Below are 17,195 nucleotides of genomic sequence, written 5' to 3'. Positions count from 1 at the left end.
ATGTTGTAAATGACTATTGTAGCTGGAAACGTCTGACTTTTAATGGAATATCTACATAGGCGTACAGAGGCCCATTATCAGCAACCATCACTCATGTGTTCCAATGGCACTTTGTGTTAGCTAATCCAAGTTTATCATTTTAAAAGGCTAATTGATCATTAGAAAACCCTTTTGCAATGATGATAGCACAGTTGAAAACTGTTGTTCTGATTAAAGAAGCAATAAAACTGGCCTTCTTTTGACTAGTTGAGTATCTGGAGCATCAGCATTTGTGGGTTCGATTACAGGCTCAAAATATCCAGAAACAAAGAACTTCCTTCTGAAACTCATCAGTCTATTCTTGTTCTGAGAAATGAAGGCTATTCCATGCGATAAATATCAAGAAAGTGAAGATCTGGTACAACACTCTGTACTACTCCCTTCACAGAACAGCGCAAACTGGCTCGAACCAGAATAGAAAGAGGAGTGGGAGGCCCCGGTGCACAACTGAGCAAGAGGACAAGTACATTAGAGTGTCTAGTTTGAGAAACAGATGCCTCACAAGTTCTCAACTGGCAGCTTCATTAAATAGTACCCGCAAAACACCAGTCTCAACGTTAACAGTGAAGAAGCGACTCCGGGATGCTGGCCTTCTAGGCAGAGTTCCTCTGTCCAGTGACTGTGTTCTTTTGCCCATCTTAATCTTTTCTTTTTATTGGCCAGTCTGAGATATGGCTTTTTCTGCCTAGAAGGCCAGCATCCCGAAGTCGCCTCTTCACTGTTGACGTTGAGACTGGTGTTTTGCTGATAATGGGCCTCTGTACGCCTATGTAGATATTCCATAAAACATGTTTTTTTATTTAAAACAGACGTTTCTAGCTACAATAGTAATTTACAACATTAACAATGTCTACACTGTATTTCTGATAAATTTGATGTTATTTTAATGGACAAAATAAATGTGCTTTTCTTTCAAAAACAAGGAAATGTCTAAGTGACCCCAAACTTTTGAACGGTAGTGTACATGTACATATTACCTCAATTACTGACTAACCAGTGCCCCCGCACATTGACTCTATACCAGTAACCCCCTGTATAGTCTCGCTATTGTTATTTTACTGCAGCTTTTTAATTACTTGTTACTTTTTATTTATTATTTATTTTTTAAACTGCATTGTTGGTTAAGGGCTCATAAGTAAGCATTTCACTGTAAGGTCTACACCTGTTGTATTCGGCGCATGTGACTAAAAACATTTGATTTGATATGAAATCCTGGTGACATTGATCGTTCTGAAGATCTCCAAATCTCCTGCGATGATGATTGAGTACTCTGCAGACAGATGAAGGACCAGAGTGCAGTAGGGTGATGGGCGCCACAGGTGACCACAATCCCTGACGTCGCAGATAAGCCCGAGGGCCTCTGGGCTACACTGCTCTGCGCTCTCACTGCCCTGACAGCAGACGAGTGGCAGGGACTCACTCTGGACCGACTGCAGACAGACAGGTGTAGAGAGTCAGGGAGATGGAGGCTCTGAAACAGGCTGGGGCCCGGCACACCCCTCTATCTGGGTTTAGAATTACCATACCACTCCCTAGCTGTCTCACCAGCCCTCAGTGAAGACCCAGACCCACATAGAGGCTATAGAGAGGATCCACAGCCCAGTGGGCAGTCACACACTCTATAATGCCTGTATATGGGGATGAATGGGAAATGAGTATGGTTGGTACACTACTTACTTTTCTTCCCATAAAACACAGGTTGTATGAAGAATGTTGGGGTTGTGGAAGAGAAAATAAGTCTTCCATATTTTATTGGCTGCATCTCATGTCATTCCATCACTTTATAAATAAGTAGCATTCCTGTGAGCTGAACTGTCTGTCAAACCACAGCCAGACTAAACACAGTCAGAAAAGATATGAGAGCTATAGCCTGCAACTAAATAGAAAAATATATCTGCATAAAATGTCTGTCAACGCCATCAGTGAATTCATATGAATGACTGATTATAATACTTATGATAATGAGTGTGATTATAATATGATGATAATGCGTGGCAATGATATTCATGTGCACAGGGCATTGGAGCACTTCAAACAGGGCCCGCCTGATCCCAAACGTGGACCACGTGACAGCAGGACGTCAAACATCAAACAGTTAAATCCCCGGACAGAGCACTGAGGTACAGAAGCTTTGACAAACACCCCCCCCCCCCTTTCCTTTACATCTCCCCAAATGAAATCTCTTTTCCCTTTACTACATCCCTCACTCCATCCTACAGTATATAATCATCCCCCCCATTTCTTCCCTTTCCACCCTGCCATCTCTCTTTTATATTCTTGCTCTCCCGCTTTCTTCCTCTCCCTCCCTCTCTCTACCCCCCCACCACCCCTCCCTCGCTCTCAGAAAAAAACACTGTGACTGGGAGCGTCACTCTGTGCGGATAGCTGGGAGCCGTTCTCGGTTATCGGCTCCTGCAGACTCTCTCTGCTGGTCTGATCTGTCTCCTCTTCATTAAGCAAATACGCCGACGTGGAAATGAAAACATAATAGCTATTTGATTTCCAGCGAGATATTTTGCATATTGGTTCGGAGCTGATAGTGGAATTTCATCAAGTCGTTCTATTTTTTTTTTCTTCATTGCTTTAAAAACTGAATTACTGAGCTGGGCGGCTTCAGCAGGATTTCTTTACATTGCTGGGAAGAGAGAAAAAAAAAGCATAGTTCCCCAGGAAGACTACTTAAACGATTAAATATCCCCCATTTCCCCTTTTTCTCCTTTTGATAACATGAAATACATTTAAAGAATTCACAGTGCTTTAGGTTCACTATACAAATCAGAGATAGGAAGGAGAAAATTAACTCCTTAATGAGCAGGAGCTCTCTCCCTGATAATGGTCCAGGGGAGACAACGGGGTGAATGAATCCACAGAAAGAGAACGGGACTAGAGAAGGAAAACAGGAAGGAGTCAGTAACATGGAGGGAAACCAGCTTCCTTCTGCCTGGATATCACTCTGTGGGCCCTGAGAGGGCAGGTGTGATGGTAGATAGCACCAAGGTTACCTACTGCCCAGCATCGCCAGTGATGGATTGTCCAGTACAGGGGTATACTTCATGCCCCCATGAGAGAAAAACTACCCCTGCAAGGGGAGATCAACAAACCTCTTCACACCAATCTATCAGATAGCGCCACCTCTCAAGAGGACATTTCTGCTGGGCTAAAATAAATCGTCCTCTTGTTTTCCATGTTGGAACATGGTGTTTTTAGCCCTGATAGGGTCCAAGCGTCTTTGAGCCTCATACACACTAACAGCATTACATTCACAAAAGGCATTCTCACTTTTCATCAAGCTCCACTAGCTACAGTACCTACTAACACAGAATTTTCAGATGAGTCCAGATTGTGTGACACTTCATGGGCAGCGGGGTGGGAAAGGAGGTTGTTTAAGACACTCGTTATACCAACCACGCCTTACACCTTGAGATACAGTATATTCCCCACATCAATGGCATCAAAACAGCATTGTGTGCACCAAGGTACATGGTGAGGTATAAAACAATATCTGTAATTGCAAGGACATTTTACAAGATTTCATCACCTTTGTTTGGGTGCAGAATACAGATTATTATCATTGAATTTGCATGTCAATACATTTCACACGGCTTAAAATTCAACAGGTTTCTGGTATGGAACATTCAAGAGCACAGCAACATCTAACTGTGTGACCTAGCTATGCCCTGGCGACCTCTCAACCATTTTAGTTATTTGACTGTAAACCTCACTGTCCTTGTTCATCTACTTGTAATTACAGTAACTGTTAAAGCATTAACAGTTAGCAAAATAGTAACATCTAACAGTAATGTGCAACAGGTTTAAAAGGGGAGATCTATATATGACACCTATATATGACACTTCATAATCATAATGAGGTTCTTATATGACCAGTGTATGTTCCCTCTCTAGGATACAGTATGTGGAATGATGTCCCCTCCCTCCCTAGACACACATCACAACAGTTCCTACTTGGCACCTCATCAAACACTCTCCCGGTGAAAGATGGTCATTATTATCAAGGCCATGATACTATCCCATAGAGGTTATATAGGAGGGCAGGTCCTATGATCCACTCATTATAGGATGTACTGTATGTAAGAATGTGTGTTGTGTTGTCTAAAGGGAAAATTGTGTACTGTATGTGCACCTGTTTTCTTGTGTTTAAAATGTCATTTCATTTTAAGAGAAGGTTTTGCGTCACGCTGCCTGTACGAAGGAGGGTTATTATGAATACATTTCTCACTCACACACAGACATAACCTCCAAAAACAAGACGCACACAGACACAAAAACAACCATCATGAAAAACATTGACAACAATTTTCCCTAAATAAGAAAAAAGGACACTGTCCTGCTCGATCCCCTCTCCATGGTCATATTTGCTCTTGGGCAGAGAGTACAGCCAGAGCAGAGCACGAGGGGAGAACCAGGGGGAGTTGAGTTGCCAGGCGGCTTGAGCCGAGACCCTGGACTATTGAAGCCAGGCATGCAGACAAGAGCCAGGCGATAAGCGCCCTGATAAAAGATTGAAAATAGCAGCAGATTTTCACTTTCCCACCGTTCCCAAGATCCATGGGGAGAGGGGGGGGGGGGAAATCAACTACTTATTGCACTGCTCCCTATCTATCCTGAACAACCAGCAAGGCCACTGAGTGGGTATACTGACGCACTCAGACACACACACCCCTCCAATTCAAATTTTTGACTAGTGTGTGTGTGTGTGTGTGTGTGTGTGTGTGTGTGTGTGTGTGTGTGTGTGTGTATGGAAACTGGATAGAGGGACCTTTTGCAATAACATCTTCCTCCATCTTTTGATCCTAATTACATACCCTATTTCACATAAATCTAATGCTCTGGACTTCCAACATACACAAATAAGGTACAAGAGGTTTGAAAATAGGAGCCATAAATAGGTAGTGATTCTGGGGACTATAGCGTCCAGCTGTGGGTCTGTACGTTGAAACCAAGCGAATAGCTTGCTGAGCCAATTGAAAAGAGATGCACCTATTAGAATCAAAATGGGCATTATTATAGGCGTCACTAGGGGGTCGTAAAGGGGTCACTATAGCCTCCCTCGCTCACACACACAAGGTCAATAGATCTTAAGTGTGACTGTTATTTTCCAAAACAGAAACCACGGTAGAACAATCTCTCTACACTCTAGTCTGGAAGGCTAAATATCAGTGATATTGTTGCATATTCTTTATCAGACTCTCACATGCTATATAGGAAGTGTCCTTGAGCACCGATGAGAATTTCCACACTCATTCTCATAGAATTTAGGTAATTTTGTGTCAACTGTCCGTAAGACCTTAGGGCCAAACTCATAACTTGGCTTGGATCCTAACATGGCCTTTTACGCCAATTACACGCACGCTTAAGTAAATCTACACAGGTCTGAGTAGTTCATATCCGAACTTTTAGTTTGGTGCCAGTTTTTCTCTGTGCCATCCAATTTCTGAGCAACACCACTACAAGAATGGAACTGAACGTCCAAACAAAGAAAGACATCTGAGTGAGTCAAGTTAGAATCATCCCCTTAGTAATTACTTATGTGGGAGGGAATATGTGAGAGATCTCATAAGAGGAGGATGATTGCAATCCCTCCACCGCTCTCCTCCTTGATCTTAACCCTGAATGAAGATGGGAGGGGGAATGATTATGATGGTATGCAGAGGAGAGGAGAAGAGGAGAGAAGCCTCAACCCACTGCCATTTGTCCTCCACTAACGCTCTCGAAGCTCTGACAGAAACCAGCAGAAGATCTAAGCACCTCCTCCTCCTGAGCCTCGTTCTATCTCCTCCTCTCTTTTTGTCTGAAGTGCCGCGGCCTTCGGTTGGCCGTCTTATCCGAGTGTTGACCCTGATGCCTTAGCTTAACTCTCCAACCAGAGGGGCCTACAACCGTTGCCACTGCTCCAACAGACAAACACTTACACAGATGTTTCTGCTAGCGCGAGAGACTAAACACATCCCGAGCCAGAGAAGAAGAAAAAAACTGCCCAGATTTGGATCACCAAAACAGTGCTCAAAGTGCAGAGGCTGCTGGGAAGCTGGAGCGAAAGTGACCCCCAGTGAACGTGTTGGGGGTTAGGGTTTAGACTAGACTGATATAGCCCTGATAGGAGACGATTAGAGGCCTCGACTCATGGCCTAGCTGCTTTTATCCACTTAACGCTGCTTTACGCAAGCTATTGGATCACTGTGATCTATCTATGCTTTGATATCCAAATTGTTCTGGCTTGTATCTACAGTGTTTGAGTACCTTTAAAATGGTGTTAACTACACAATGTATTTGCTTACTAAGAACGGCAGTATCATAGCCTACTGTTCTCTGAGCATTGCTTAGTGAGTACGCACCTGCTCTTTAACCCACTCAGTATACCGGCTGCCCTGTGGAAGTCACAACTGTGTATTTCTAAGATGTGTAATATCTACACATAACCTGTTAAACCACAATTCTCTTTTATGGCTCTCCAGTAATTGTTATGACTTAATTATACATCCTAAAAGAACATAAAAACACTCAACACAGTGGTTACTGCTACTACCCCTGAAGAGAAACCCTGGAAATAGAGGAGCTGCATAGAGACAGGATGTACAATAACACTAGTCTTCCACATCACTACATCAAACTGTAACTTACCGAGGCATTGCATGATCATATGACCCATAGGACCATGTCAGTTTATATCGGTCTAACAACAAATTTCAGATTTAGAGATCAACAAAAATAAATTGAAAGGCCCAAAAAAAGAAGGGCAGAGAGCGGAAAAAAAGGGACACGGAAAGTTAAAAAAAGGGGCAGAGGAGCGGATGGCAGTTGAAATGTTATCTATCCCTCCTGTCACATGGCTTAAAAAAATAAAAATAAAGATCCTGGGAGTGTGAGTGTGATAACTCTGTGGAGCATGTAGAGGGGATGTAGAGGAGATAGCATGGGGTTAGCTTGTTAAATATAACCCACTGCATGGCTGGCAGCAGCTAAGAAAGGGGGTATTTTCAAGAGGCAGGGCATCACTGTAGCCCTCACTGCTCTGATAACATCCAGAAGGGGGAGAGGGAACACAGCCCAGAAAAGATGCACTCACATCTATGCATCTTCCCTGGTTGCAAAAGGAAGTATCAGCACCCCTCGAACGCAAAAAGTCACAACGGGATTTCTGATGGGAAAAATGTGTTCTTCTCAGATGATGGGAAGATACGGGGGAGTACAGCCAAATGTCAAAGATGATAACTAAGAGTGTAGAGAAACAAGTGAACACACACACACACACACACACACACACACACACACACACACACACACACACACACACACACACACACACACACACACACACACAATTGAATGCATATACATAAACACATACCATTTGAATATATGGTATATGATTTACTAAAATAACCACAATGGATAACTAGCTGTAAAACGTAGCTGTATAATTAGGTTCACACCTTGCAGTTCCCACACACATTCATTAAAACAAAAACATCTTGATTACAAACATAGTTATTACTGGTACAAAATGCAATAAAGCTAAATGCTGGGTATTTCTATTGAAAAATAAAATAAAATGAGCACCAACATGTGAGCATATCAAATTGGGTGTCAAATGAAAGCTAAGAGCCTATATTTTGGGGAAATTAAGGCCTAGATACATTTTTCAACCATATTCCATCTTAAAAATTGGGCATAAGTAATGGCTTTGATTTCTGGATAAACAGTGTCTTCGAAAAACATCTACCAGAAAAATTCTTAAAAGGTATCAGAAATACATCAGAACACAATAAATGTTAACGTACATTTCATTTTGGTGAAATTGATTACCTTCTGTAAGTTTAAGAAATATTGCCTTGTAATTCCGTTACCAAAAATTCATGTATTTTGTAATCTCTCCCTCTAAGTAACAAGTATGGTAGACCTACCAATTAGCTATAGTGATTTCACTGATATCAATTTAGTTTATGAATTATTAAGTGATTAAAACTCGTAACTGGTAACGACATTACCAATAAAATAAATGACTACAAATGAATGGGCTACCTTGAGAACTCATAATAATCACAAACCACAGTTGGGTAACCTGTACTGTCCTCCCTTCCACTGACATACTATTATGTTCAGCTCATAACTGTTCTCTTTCCCTTTCTGTCATCTGGTGGTCAAACCAACCAAAAAAGTCAATCTGGACAACCCCTCCCTCGCTCTATCCCCGCTCTATCCCTCTCTGCCTTTCTCTCCCGCTCTCCAGTTAATGTCAATCTCTTACTGACACCTACCCATGAGCCCCTTCTCTTTCCATTTACTTTAACCAGAATCCTCACCCACTGAGCACCGACCGACACCGGATGTTCATGCACTGTGCTCTACTGCGCTGCGCTGTGATGTCCAAAACCTGTGAAACATGAGGAAAATGATATATATCCATAATTATGCATTTCTGTGTAGTACAGATCAGGGACCCATGATGTAATTCCGTTACCGTAATTTCGTTTGCGGGTGTAAATCCACTTAATTTACTGAAGTTCAATAACCAAGAGATGTTTATAATCTCAAGGTGCCATAGCTGACTCCATTCTTTATGCAGACATATTCCAACCTTCATTCGGAACAGATATTTTTTGGGAAAACAAGGTTGCAAACGACGTTACCACAGTTTGCATCTGGACAGTTCTTCAACAAAAAAATGTTTTGGTTAAATTTTCAGCAGAAATTGTTAAAAGTAGTTGTTGTGCATAGAGTTGTATTGTGTGTTAAACTTTGAAATCAATGTTTTTGTTTGGCATACATTGTGAAATGCTTAAGTCAAAGCGTAATTCCGTTAACGTGGAATTGCCCTACATATTTAAAAATAATACGACAGGTTATTATTAGTTTATAGCTGTAACAAAAAATATTATTAGTGTTCTGTTGTCTATATAAATCACTTCCTAATAAAGCCATATGATTGGTGATCTTTCACGAAAGCTAGGTCTCATCATTAACTATGAGCACTATGGCGGCACTATGGTTCCTCTATAGTTGCAATTAGTCATAAATATACTTATACATTTTAGTAGGATATACATCACCCTTAGCTGAGGGAATAACCTAGATAAAAGGCACAATTCATCAGTCACTAGCTGAGCGGAGTACATACCAGAGCTCTCATTAAAACAGGGTTGTTTCATTAGTTTGGAGTATTAGTTAGCTCTGATAAAGTCTGGTCCTGTCTTGTCTGGTCTGCCGTGGTGTGCAGTGCCAGGGCGAGGTGTGTCTGTGTGGATGACTGTAGATAATTTTAATATCAGGCCGGTGTGGATTGCTGATAGTGTTTTAAGGCAGGGCCCAGTGGACTGAAAGCTGGTAGTACCTATCTGTAATTAGTAACCATTCTCTATCACTGATAAGATAAACTCACCCTGACCTTTTCAATTTTGGTCGCCATGGCAACAGGCACTCTACCCCCTATATTATTTTAGTGATTAAACAGCAAATAGCAGGGAGATGTGAGAAACTGATAGGGATGATTAATAACAGTGTTGGTTGAAGTGTGTGTGTGAGTGTGTAGGAGGGCCATCAGTGTTACAGAGCCATATGAATAGGCTAGGCTTGGCTTTTTGTGGTGAATAATGGAAATTTAAGATGAGCTGAAAGGGAAATAAAAGCAGGGGGATGAGAGCGATAGATGTCTTCTTTTTGAGAGGCACTCTCAGAGGAAAGGGAATATGAACGTTACCTCCCCCTCCTCCTAGCCCATTGCCCACCACTCTTGGAGGTTCAGCACTGGAAGTGTTATCTTTAGATTAATAATAAATGCTGGATTCCAGTATTACACTCACTTAAACAGTGTGGTTTTAGAGTGCGGGAAAATACCTTACTCAGAGAAGCTGCTGGAAATTCAGATGGTGAAGCTTGCTTATAAAATGTATACATTCATACTGCCATTACACTGTTTTAACCAGGATACAGCACCAAGAGTATAGTCATGGAGAGTCTTCTCATACATGAACCTTCCTGCACGTGCCATATAGCCGAGAAGAATTTAATCTAAACGGGACTGAAGGTTAAAAGTAACCCAAAGATGTAATATAATGATCCCTCCACAGCCAGCCCATTACATTTGAACTATTAACCAGTCCCATCCTCTAATATCACTAACCAGACCAAACTCCCATAATCTTCACCTGGGCCCCAAAATCTCCCTTTATTAATACCAGTGAGGCCCAAAATCCAACTCCCTGGAACCGATCAGTCTGCATTTGCATAAAAAGGAAATAGCAGAAATACATGCAAAGTCTGACCAGTTGACTGAAAGGTCACAGTGGCTTTGTACAGCATGAGGACAAACAAGCCTGTGCCATGACAGTGTTAATCGGTTAGATCGCTGCACTGATACAAGGAGAGACTCTTTCCCTAACTAAGGGGAGATCTCCATGCATCTCTACTGGGGTTTTATATTGCGCCCTTATTACTCAGAACGTAGGTAAGGCACAACTCAAGAGCAGTAAGCTTGGTGCTGTAACCTTGGTCCACACCACAGTGTACTTTGACATACAGTAGTGTTTGAGAATATGCACATTTCGTGTAGTCTCCATTTTGCAGCTATTGGGAAATTGAGAAGGAGGGTCAGTGGAATGTGGTGCCATGAAGGATTTAGCCAATCAGATAAACGTCAGCCATTCTGAGATATTTCTGAGATAAACCATTCCACAATATCTCTAGAAACATTCCAGGCCTTTCAGTGGAAGAGATAATGAATCCCATAGTGCTGAGTGATGTGCTCACAGAGGGGATCAGACACACACCTACTGAACAGTCTACACACACCATTTTCAAAACCATTTTTCGGATAACACAGTGCTGGGATAAGCACTTACAGTAGCACTTACAAGGCCAAGGGGCTGTTGGACACACACACACACACACACACACACACACACACACACACACACACACACACACACACACACACACACACACACACACACACACACACACACACACACACACACACACACACACACACGATTGCTTGAGTAAGCGAATTAACCACAGTGATGGCTGAGGAGACCCTCACAAATGATTTCTTATAGTCTGTATCACTTCCCTGACAGTTGATGTTCCACTTTCTTTTTCATTATTTATTTATCTATTTTTGCTTTGTGTGAATTCAGCAAAAATACTTCTAAAGCACTTAATGGTGCTATCGAGAGCCCAGATCTGCTGCCACACGCTGCCTGGCGGTTTCATTTGAGATATTCACAGGCCGGCCCCAAAGAACCGCAGCATTATCAAACGTCTAACGAGACTGACACGGCCAATTATTGACAAATGATTCCTTTAGAGCGCACCCGGCTCCCTTGATGAGCACAGAGTTCCTTGATGAGCACATAGTCCCCCCTTCGTCCTCTGGGCCCGAGGACTCGTGTCTATCAGATTCTATTAAACGCTCAACACTTTGGCGAACAAAGCAGCCTGCGCCTTGCGTTGCATTAACTGCTATTATACGCTCATGAACTTTGTCACAATCATAATGGTTCCCTCTTTTATGCTCTTAACAACTCCAACCATTTCTCTTTTTGTGCCACTTGTTACAGGCAGATGAAGGTAAAAAGATGTCTTCGAACCATCAGAGAACAATATGTCAGAAGACTGAGGGGACACCAATTGTGCTGGTTCCACACATATCCTTATCAAATATCACAGCTCTTGGAATTCAAAGTTAAAGAATAGGAACCATTTGAATACCCAGAAGCTAATATCTATAAAGGAACTAATGCTTTATCGGAAATTTGTACTGTGCACTTTTGAGTCTCCAGCCTCCTTATCAATTGCATCGTAATCGGGGGACTTTGATGCATGACGTGATGGCTCAGGTGATAGATAGAAGCTGCTGATGAGCTCAGGTGGACGGAGAGGACAAAGGGATCAGGGGATAGAGGGTAAAAACATGTCTGAGACTCATGAGATGAGAACTTTGATACAGATACAACCGAATAAGAAAACTAGGCAATAGGCCCAAAGGTCAAAGGAGAGATTTAAGGAGGGAGTGAGGGAGGGGAAAGTGAACCCTGTGTAAAAAAAACAGAGTAAATGAGGAGAGGGTCAGGACAGAGAGTGTGTCTGTAAAAACAAGGGCTTGACCCACGACCCGTGGCTGGTGCCGAGGCTTTTTGTTTTTCAGCCCAGGCCCCTTACTCCCTCTGCCAAGTCCACATCCTCTCTAACGAGGGCGTAGTTTCTTAACATTCATCATCACTGAACTCTGAAACTTTATCAGCTCCAGAGCTCGGCGCCACGGACACGGCCCCGGCTTTCTCGGCTCTCAGATAGGCCTGATAACACACTGATAGATTACAGCTGATTGTTTTACTTCAGGGGACACTGCTGCTGCTAATACTAATAATTTGACAAGACTCACTGGTGAGGGGAGGAGGGGCAAGAGCACAAAGATGAAAGGGAAAAGAAATTAAATGAGTTGGAGAAAGGGAAAGTGTGTGTCTGTCCGTCCGTGTGATGTTCTTTGTATTGATGATGCAGAAAGAAATAAAAAGGCAAGGAATAAGGAAGTATATCTTACCCAGAAATATCTCATTCCATGAAAGAATAGGTACAAGAGGTAATAGACGAGAAAGGATGAGGAGAAAGTAGAGAGCGGATGGTTGACTAGAGGACATTAGCTAGATCTCATTGCTGGGATGGCGACAACCATCCATCCACTGTTACCTTGTTCTCCTGGTCCATTGCAGCTAATCTCTAGCATGCATCAGGAGCCAGGGACAGAGGGCACCTCCACCCCACCTCCTGCCTCCCCGACTAGGCCTGAAACAGAGCCCGTCTACCCCAGGACTCACACTGATGCACAGACACACACACACAGGGACCAGAGGCACAAAGAGCAGCGGAAACCTGACCCTGCCGTGGGGGCAGGGGATGGCCAACCAGGTGACCTACGGTTTAAAACAGGGTCAAGTGTGATGCACAAGGACACCACACAAAGACTCGCTACTGTAGCAATCTATAACAAACCAGAGAACAGCGAGAGATAAACCAAGATAGAGACAGCGCTCTTCCATTTCGTAATCTGTTGAAATTCATTTCAAATTAATCTACACTGAACAAAAATCTAAAATGCAACGTGCAATAATACTGAGTTAGAGTTCATGTAAGGAAATCAGTCAATTGAAATAAATTCATTTGGCCCTAATCTATGGATTTCACATGACAGGTAAGCATTGGTCGGTCACAGATACCTTAAAAAAAAAAAAAAAAAAAAAGTACAGGCGTGGATCAGAAAACCAGTCAGTATCTGGTGTGACCACCATTTGCCTCATGCAGCGCGACACATCTGCTTCGCATAGAGTTGATCAGGCTGCTGATTGTGGCCTGTGGAATGTTGTCCCACTCCTCTTCAATGGCTGTGAGAAGTGGCTGGATAAGGGTGGGAACTGGAACACACCGTCATACACGTTGATCCAGAGCATCCCAAACGTGCTCAATTGATGGCATGTCTAGTCAGTATGCAGCCCATGGAAGAACTGGGACATTTTCAGCTTCCAGGAGTTGTGTAGAGATCCTTGTGACATGGGGCCGTGCATTATCATGCTGAAACATGAGGTGATGACAACAGATGAATGGTAAGACAATGAGCCTCAGGATCTCGTCATGGTATCTCTGTGCATTCAAATTGCCATCGATAAAATGCAATTGTGTTCGTTGTCCGTAGCTTATGCCTGCCCATACCATAACCTCGCTGTCACCATGGGGGATTCTGTTCTCAACATTGACTTCAGCAAATCGCTTGCCCACACAAGACATGCTGTCTGCCATCCACCCCGTACAGTTGAAACTGGGAATCCGTGAAGAGCAAACTTCTCCAGCGTGCCAGTGCTCATCGAAGGTGAGCATTTGCCCACTGAAATCAGTTACGACGCCAAACTGCAGTTAGGTCAAGACCCTGGTGAGGACGACAAGCAAGCAGATGAGTTTCCTTGGGACAGTTTCTGACATTTTGCGCAGAAATTCGTCGGTTGTGCAAACCCACAGTTTCATCATCTGTCCGGGAGGCTGGTCTCAGACGAGCCGCAGGTGAAGAAGCTGGATGTGGAGGTCACGGGCTGCCGTCATTACACGTGGTCTGCGGTTGTGAGGCCGGTTGGACATACTACCAAATTCTCCAAAACGACGTTGGTAGAGAAATTAACATTCAATTCTTTGGCAACAGCTCTGGTGGACATTCCTGCAGTCAGCATGTCAATTGCACGGTTCCTCAAAATTGTGTTGTGTGACAAAACAGCACATTTCAGAGAGGCCTCTTATTGTCCCCAGCACAAGGTGCACCTGTGTAATGATCATGCTGTTTAATCAGCTTCTTGATGTCCCACACCTGTCAGGTGGATGGATTATCTTGGCAAAGGAAAAATGCTCACTAACAGGGATGTAAACAAATTTGTGCACAACATTTGAGAGAAATAAGCTTTTTGTGCCTATCGAAGATTTCTGGGAACTTTTTTGCAGCTCATGAAACATGGAACCAACACTTTACATGTTGTGTTTATATTTTTGTGCAGTATATTTATTTAATCCCCTTCTGGATGCATCTTACTCAAATTTTCAGGTTTGCATCAGTACCAGAGGGGAGCATTACATGGTGGCCATTTTGAGACCAGAAGGGAAACCAGAGTAGACGAATTAAATACCAGAAAATCAGTACTGAGATTTAAAGCTATTGTATTAGAACAGGTGCAATTAATGATTAGGATGTAAAGCAGGGTCAGAGGGACGGCCTACCCCTCTTCGTTGTGAGGGGAGAGCTCCTCAGCAGAAACCTAACAATAACCAGACCTGCTGTCATCTACGACAACACAGGCCTGTCCACTGTGTTCCTGCCTCTCTATTAGTGTCAGATTGAGGTCTGCCTTATCTAAGCCAAGCAGCGCTCTATGTGTCTGTGTGGATCATGAGGACGGGGGCTTTGGTCTGAGCAGAAATACATAGCGGGGGAAAAGGGTTAAACAAGGTCCAATCTCCTAACACAAAAACGATCACACCAACTAAGCTATCACACAACACTAACCCTTTATTTTAAAACATTTTAAAAACCAAAATTACTGAGAGGAAGAAAAACATATATTCTTAATTTTTGCGTCAACATTTTATCAGCCTCCCCATGAATAATCCATGCGGTAATTTCTTTCTTTCTCCTTTTTTGTTCCTGGCATTTTGGTGGAGCGAGATAAGGGGTAAAAAAACAACAGAAGGGCTAGGAGAGTGAAAAAGAGAGATAGATAACATTGATATCAACTCCTACACAACACAGTCATTCCCTTATCTAGGCTTTTTATCGCAGTATATTTTTTTCCCCCGCTTCCACCCTCTATTCTTTATGGCCTAAAAAAAGGACTATTACCCTTAAAAATGAAGTCAGGTTTTGGTATCAAATTGACCTTATGTACACATTTTAACAGGCCTGTTAATGTGTATAATTCAGCAGCAGGGTTAGCTATGGTGAAATGGTCACAGGGGAGTATGGGGAAAAAGTCAAAGACAGTTCATTTGAAGCAGTGGGAGAGAAGCAGACACAGACTCAACCTATCCTAAAGTCATGTTTCAAAGAAGAGTGAAAATATATTCCAGACAGATTTATCATTTATCTCACTCACAGAAAAAAAACATCTGTCGTCTATCAAGGTCAGTTACTGTGCCCCGAACAAACAGCACGTTGTTATAGGCCGCTGTTCTCCCAATGGCTACAGGTCTGTCTCTCTGTCAGGAGGGGGCCTTTTGGGGAGGTGTTCCTCTGCACCTCTAAAGGGGACAATCACTCACTTCCTGTTCCGAGGCTCTAACAGGGCCCAAGCTTGTGGGGACAGATTCCACTGTGACAGAGAGAGGGGTGGGACATTTTACTACTGGGATAGGCCAGTGAGTTGTTGCCATGTGCAATCAGCTCTTGTCTAGCTCGTGTCTATGTGTGCTACGGGCTACGTGAACAGCTCATCTGACTCAAAACTATGACACATACAACAAAGAGACAGTAGACAGGAAGAGTGACTTCATATTACAATATGGGATGAGGAGGCATGGAGGAATTTCACTCCTAATGGAACACTATTAATGAGAGGGAAGGAGAGCAGAGGAGAGGAGAGAGGGGTGAGTGGAGGAGAGACAACAGGAGTAACGATGGAAAGAGAGTAAGGGGAGAGAAAAATAAGAGGAAAGATAGGGAATGTGGATAAAAAGCAAATGGGTTACAGGATTTGGATGCTGGAGTCTATCCATCACTGATCACCCTGGTATCTCACTGGTGCAATCAGTGATAAAAACTCAACCTGGAAAAGCCTGTAACTCCGATGGGAGTTCATTGGGCTGTAGATATGGCTGCTGCCCACGCTCTGTACCGTTTCCTCTGGCCTCGCTGCTAATAGATGGCTCGGACAACCAAAACAGCACGACCCTATTATGTATACATATGCAACCTAGATGTATAATAGACCTCCACACTACACTACCCTCAAACTTTCCCAATTATACTACCATCATACACTCTATCCCTATCCCTCCCCTCTCCCTCCGACCCTGCTCCCTCTCAAAAAGGCCTACAAAGAAAGAGAAATTAAAAAGGGAAGTTTTTCACCCTGACGCACCCCATCCTTTCTGGATAGAGGGAGAAAGAGAGAGAGTGATAGGGAGGAAGAGAAAGAGAAAAAAATCATAATTTATCTGTGTATTATCAAGAAAGGCAGACACTTTAATCAGTCAGCTATGAAGTCAGTATTTCCATTCTTATCTGTCGCAGGAGTGGAAATGGAGAGCAGATAGCGCTCTGGGAGCCCATCGGTGGGCAGGAATGATAATGGGGGAGAGAGCGCTGGCTATTGGACCGCTGTGTCAGCCCTATCTGCACCCATTATCAACAGCCTTATCGGCACTGCCATCAGCCAAGCTGTAATGGGGCCAGTTCAACTTTCCACATTATCATACCGCCAAGACCTGGTTCAGTGAGGCTAGAGGTCTGACTAGAGAGAGAGAAAGAGAGAGAGAGAGAGAGACTGCTGCAAGAGAATGAAGGATAAAGATAGAGTGAATAAAAAAAGTGGGACTGGTAGATAGAGAAGAAAAAGAGAGCAATGAGGAGAATAAAGGGTTTTGGAAAACAGATAGATCATTTTTATTTA

The 17,195-nt window shown here is 43.0% G+C and overlaps 1 protein-coding gene across 2 annotated transcripts in view; it reads right to left on the bottom strand.

The window, feature by feature from the left end:
- Positions 1-17,195, bottom strand: part of zfpm1 (zinc finger protein, FOG family member 1) — an 82,645-nt gene that overhangs the window by 49,789 nt on the left and 15,661 nt on the right. The window contains exon 2 of one of the 2 annotated variants that reach the window (XM_045688165.1): positions 8,361-8,431. The exons of the other annotated variant lie outside the window; for it this stretch is intronic. The gene's annotated coding sequence lies outside the window, so the exon portion shown is untranslated. The remainder of the gene's footprint in view (positions 1-8,360; positions 8,432-17,195) is intronic. 2 annotated transcript variants of the gene reach the window in all.

The sequence above is a fragment of the Salmo salar genome, chromosome ssa10 (genome assembly GCF_905237065.1).
Source record: "Salmo salar chromosome ssa10, Ssal_v3.1, whole genome shotgun sequence".
Classification (NCBI taxonomy): Eukaryota; Metazoa; Chordata; class Actinopteri; order Salmoniformes; family Salmonidae; genus Salmo; species Salmo salar.
This window is presented reverse-complemented; position numbering and strand designations above follow the sequence as displayed.